Raw genomic sequence first — 6,657 nt, forward strand, 5'->3', positions numbered from 1 at the left:
GGTTCATTGTCAAGAGGTGAATTCGGTTGGTGGAAGGGATCGCCTTCTTCGCGTCTCCATTGTTTAAGTCGACTACGAACTCATCAAATGAATTGGGAATGGCTGATTGATTGATTCATTCCGGTGACACCGCTTTTGGAATTTAGGTGAATATCCCTGTCGGAATAGCTGTCGGAATACTTATCGGAATAGCTATCGAAATCTATGGGACTCGAACTGGTTGTGGGATTCATCTCGTACGATCAGATGAAGGATTTTCGATAAGAAATAGATTATAGGATGTAGATTAGTACCCTGCAATACATAATTTACATATGCATATATAATACTAAAATCCCATAAGTTATGGAGGAATCTACGGAAGCTGTCAGGCAAAGTCTACAGTAACAGATATGCTAAGATATGAATTAGCAGATACGCTAAGATACGAATTTTGTCTATACACTATTCATGCAATCATTGCAGTAAGATGTGTCTAGACTAGGAATGATAAGCAGGTAATATCCTAAGGATGATAAGCAGATAATTTCTGACAAAAATGGTAAGCAAAACTTTTGACATGCAGACACGGTCGAAGTCCAGACTCACTAATGCATCCTAACGACTATCAGTTAGACATACTAATGCAAGACCTGGTTCACTAAGACCACCGCTCTGATACCAACTGAAAGGACCCGTCCTAATCCATCCGGACGAAGTCCATATCGATTATAAATGATTCATAACAGTTGATTACATCGCGAGGTACTTGACCTCTATATGATACATTTTACAAACATTGCATTCGTTTTTAAAAGACAAACTTTCATTTACATCGAAAATTTACGGCATGCATACTATTTCATAATATATCAAACTATAATTGACTAAATAATAATCTTGATGAACTCAACGACGCGAATGCAACGTCTTTTGAAATATGTCATGAGTGACTCCAAGTAATAACTCTAAAATGAGCAAATGCACAGCGGAAGATTTCTTTTATACCTGAGAATAAACATGCTTTAAAGTGTCAACCAAAAGGTTGGTGAGTTCATTAGTTTATCATAAATAATCAATTCACAATTTTAATAGACCACAAGATTTCATATTTCCATTTCTCATAAACATACGCCCCATGCATAGAGACAAAAATATCATTCATATGGATTGAACACCTGGTAACCGACATTCACAATATGCATATAAGAATATCCCCATCATTCCGGGATCCTCCTTCAGACATGATATAAATTTTGAAGTACTAAAGCATCCGGTACTTTGGATGGGGCTTGCTGGGCCCGATAGATCTATCTTTAGAGTTCGCGTCAATTAGGGTGTCTGTTCCCTAATTCTTAGATTACCAGACTTAATAAAAAGGGGCATATTCGATTTCGATCATTCAACCATATAATGTAGTTTTGATTACTTGTGTCTATTTCGTAAAAATATTTATAAAAATTGCGCATGTATTCTCAGCCCAAAAATATAAAGGGTAAAAAGGTAAATGAAACTCACACATATAAATATTGTAAAACAGTTAATAAAGCATTTGCATGTATTCTCAGCCCAAAAATGTAATGAGTAAAAAGGGATTAAATGAACTCACCTAATGTATTTTATAGTAAAAATACATATGACGACATTAAACAACTGAACAATGTAGGGTTAGCCTCGGATTCACGAACCTATATCATTTGTATATATATTAATACATATACAGGAAATCACAAAATTTTCATTTATTAATTATATATTATTTATGTGTCTGTAGTTTATATAATTTATATTAAATTCCCTTTAAAATATATACATATATTATATCTTAAAGTATATATTATATTTACTTATTTTATATATTTTTAAATTGGTTGAAATCTATACACTTAGTTATATTAATATATCCATATATATATATATATATACATAATTTCTTAGTGTCATATTTATAAATAGTTGTTCGTGAATCTTCGGGAATGGTCGAAGGTCAAACGAATATATAAAATAGTTCAAAATTTTTGTGACTCAACATTACAGTCTTTGCTTATCGTATCGAAATCATATAAAGATTAAGTTTAAATTTAGTCGGAAATTCCCGAGTCGTCACAGGATGGAGATGAAGATTTTTGTCTCATGGGTTCTTGGAATGATTTACATCATGATGATCAAAGTAAAGAAGAGGTTGAATCTCCCTTCAAAGACGATGATGTCTCAAGTATGGATTGCAATGAGGTACATGTATTCTATCCATCTAATTATGAAGAATTGCCAGATGATTACAAAACTATTAAATTTGTATATGATAGTAGTCGTGACAAACTAAAACTTTTAGAAAAAGAATTACACAAAGTTAAGCAACTTAACAAAGTTCTAATTGATGAAAACAACACTTTGAAAAGAAAGCTTGAAAAGACGACTAGTTATGCTTCATCAAAAGATAAACTTAAAATGAATTTGTGTCACGACTCTAGCAAATAAAAATCATGTAATCATAGTCCATTGTCTATTATTAGGAGAATTGAGAACATGGGAAAAATGGGCCAAACTAGCAATTCAATGGAAGGGATAAGTCAAGGATTGGGTAATCTTAAATCAATCAAACCCAGTAATCAAAATGATAATGAGAATAACTTTTTCAAAAGACTTTGAATTAATGAAAGGTTTCTCTTACAAATGCAAAATTGTTTTTTAAATGATTTTAAAAGATTTGTTGAAGGAAGTCTAGTTGTATTAGGATTGTGTGTTTGAATGAAACTATGAATTGCATGCTAAATACAAGTTAATGCATTTTGTGTATACTATGTGTATAATTGAATATAGTTATATATATACATATAAATATAGGTGAACGCCTTCCTTAATCTAATAAAGTTATCTTGTTACCTTAGGTTGCTTTCATCTTGAATGATTATCTATCCATTGCAAATGTTTATTATATGTTGAATATCTTATCTGAAACTTATGTTATTGTTTTGCTGAAACCTTGACGGTTTAGAAGTATAATTTACGGACCACCATTTCCATTTACTCACGTGGCTATAACTTAGTATTAGGACCTGATCAACCCTGAGATACAAGATAAGTAGTTATGTGTGCTTAACGTCACAATACGAAAATAGTACCTACGTACGGTTAATCAATTATCCTTCAAAGAAGAGCTACCCATTTAGGTTGTGATTAGAGTAGGCAATATAGAGTTCAGTGAACACTGGCTTACTTAAAAGCATGATTCGCGTCTGAAGCAACGTTCTTGAGATGTTGTAAGATGATCCGGGGTTGAGTAAGTGATCGTAAAGGATAGACTTTAACCCAATTAGCAGTACCTTAGGATATCTATGATTGCACATCTATTAATGTTGAGGCATATTGAAAGGACCCGTTCATATACATTATAAACGATTCACAATAGTTGATTACATCGCGAGGTATTTTGACCTCTATATGATACATTTTACAAACATTGCATTCGTTTTTAAAAGACAAACTTTCTTTACAATGAAAGTTGACGGAATGCACACCATTTCATAATACATCCAACTATAATTGACATAATAATAATCTTGATGAACTCAATGACTCGAATGCAACGTCTTTCAAAATATACCATGAATGACTCCAAGTAATATCCTTAAAATGAGCTAATGCACAGCGGAAGATTTCTTTAATACCTGAGAATAAACATGCTTTAAAGTGTCAACCAAAAGGTTGGTGAGTTCATAGGTTTATCATAATAATCATTTCAATATATTAATAGACCACAAGATTTCCGTTTATAAATATATGTACACTCGCAAGTGTATAAAAGTATTCTATAAGTTGTAGGCACCCGATAACAAGCCTTAACATTCATGTTTTACCCTCTGAAGTACACCAGATCAGGTGTGTTAAAAATAACCTCGAAGTACTAAAGCATCCCATAGTCAGGATGGGGTTTGTCAGGCCCAATAGATCTATCTTTAGGATTCGCGCCTACCGTACATAGACAAGTAGTTTAATGTTACCAAGCTAAGGGTATATTTCTGGTTTAAACCCACGTAGAATTAGTTTTAGTACTTGTGCCTATTTCGTAAAACATTTATAAAAACAGCGCATGTATTCTCAGTCCCAAAAATATATATAAAAGGGAGCAAATGAAACTCACCATACTGTATTTCGTAGTAAAAATACATATATCGTCATTTAACAAGTGCAAGGTTGGCATCAGATTCACGAACCTATATTAATTATATATATTTATATGTTGGTCAATATTTGTCTAACAATTTTTGGTCAAGTCATAGTGTACCACAATCCTAATGCTCGAGACTAATATGCAAAAGTCAACAAAAGTCAACTTGACCCAAAATGACTTCTAAAATTTATACGTGTTTATTATATAACTTAGCTATAGTCGTTTTATATATTTAAATATATTTATTAGATTTTATAATAATAAAAGTCATTTATTAATAAAAATTTATATTAACGTTTATATATGATAAAATATACTTTTATATATCTTAAGTAGTAAAATTTATAAAGTTCACTTAATATCGTAAAACTATAGTGGTAAGTATTATTAATGTAATTATATTACGCGTGGTGAAAAATATCTTTGTATCCCCTATTTATTTGATAAAATAATATTGATCATAATAATAATAAGTAAAAGTTGTATTATTTTGTAATAATAATAATTATTATTCTATAAAAAAAATAACAATATTTATATTTACTAAAAATGTTATTATGATAAAATGATAATACTAACATAATAGTAATAATGATATTTTATAATAACAATGATATTTCTATTAAAATAATAACGACGATAGTAATAATAATCATTTTAACAATAATACTAAAATTCAGTTGACTTTAACTTCAAATCCGTTCATCGAAACCATTCGATATCTAAATGAAAAGTTCTTAATTTTTCGCTAGCTTTCCAATGACATGCATATCATATACCCTATCTCAGTAGCATATGTATCTAATTCAGGATTCAACAAACCTATCTAAGGACAATATCGAATGTACAAGCATGCATAATCCTATATACTCGAGCACTAGTCAGGGATACACTATTGATATATAAAAGTTAAGTTATGAGTGCTCACGTATCAATATTGAGATTCAAATATTGCAGGAAAGTACGTAGACGCAACGGAGATGATAAACACTAGATTGACCTCACGAGCATACCCATGAACCATACCCATCACCTCCATAGCTATAACCCATAATTTCCTTAGCTTCGAGTCATTCAAAAAACTATTTTGAAATCACTCGAACATCACTCCGTCGTAATATTTTATGTATACTAATAATATCTTGAAATAATATAGAGCAAATATATATATATATATATATATATATATATATATATATATATATATATATATATATATATATATATATATATATATATATATATATATATATATATATGTAAATCGATTGAGAGAGTTTAGAGAAATATATTTTCAAGTTTCTATGAAATAATGAAACCTATTGAATTCTATTTATAATAGATTTTTGAATTATTAAAGTGAATTATTAAAGTATGAATTATTAAAGTGAATTATTAAAGTATGAATTATTAAAGTGAATTATTAAAGTATGAATTATTAAAGTGAATTATTAAAGTATGAATTATTAAAGTGAATTATTAAAGTATGAATTATTAAAGTGAATTATTAAAGTTAAAGTAAAGTAAAAGTAAAGTAAAGGTAAAGTTAAAGTATAGTAAAAATATAAAAACTATGTATGTATAATACGTGTATAAATATATATAATATTAATTTAAATCGTTATATATATTTAATGAAATAAAATATAAATATCATTATATTTATTATACTGGTTAAGTAATGAGTTGTCAAAAGTGATTCTAGATATTTATAAAAGTTATATACGTTTTAATAATAAAGTTCTTTTTAAACTGAAAACGTTTTTTGTACTTTTGAAACTAAATCAAATAAATATGATAATTTTGTTTTCCAAAACTAAATATATTTAAGAATCATTTTGTTAAAAGGTTAAAATAATGGAAATCGTTATATCATAAAACATTTTAGAAAAGTAGAATTATATATATTCATAATAGGTTTCAAGTTTTTAAATTACAGTCTGTTGGTGAAGCATGAGATAAAGTCCAAAGGTTAAATAAACGTATGAAATCATCTTAATGAAAAATGTTGAGTTACTTAACTTGTCGATATCCAACATCTAAGTTATTTACACTCCACGTTCTTATTTTCATATTAAATAAAATGAAAGTTAACATAGTTATCTTATCAAGGTCACGAGGAAAATATTATAAAACATGCCTTGAAAATTAAACAGGAATTTCCACTAACCCTTATCTAGTTCCCGTTAATTGACACATTTGTTCTTACTTATAAATCACTTTACCATTTTCCGAATGTTGTCAAAAAGAATAGATTTCTTAAATCACAGTGGACCTCATAACATAGGCCCGTAATCATATCATAATGTATCTGATAATTCGATCATTTGATATTATCTCTTAATTCTATCGATAAATATATTGAAACAAATACGTTCATGTAAAGTATCATATATCTAATACTTTGTTAATGTTTTCAGTTAATATTATATATTATATATTATATATACATATCTATATACTCATAATTGTTCTTGAATCGTCGAACACGATCAAAGGGTAATTGA

This window comes from Rutidosis leptorrhynchoides, chromosome 6 (genome assembly GCF_046630445.1).
Source record: "Rutidosis leptorrhynchoides isolate AG116_Rl617_1_P2 chromosome 6, CSIRO_AGI_Rlap_v1, whole genome shotgun sequence".
In the NCBI taxonomy this organism is placed as follows: Eukaryota; Viridiplantae; Streptophyta; class Magnoliopsida; order Asterales; family Asteraceae; genus Rutidosis; species Rutidosis leptorrhynchoides.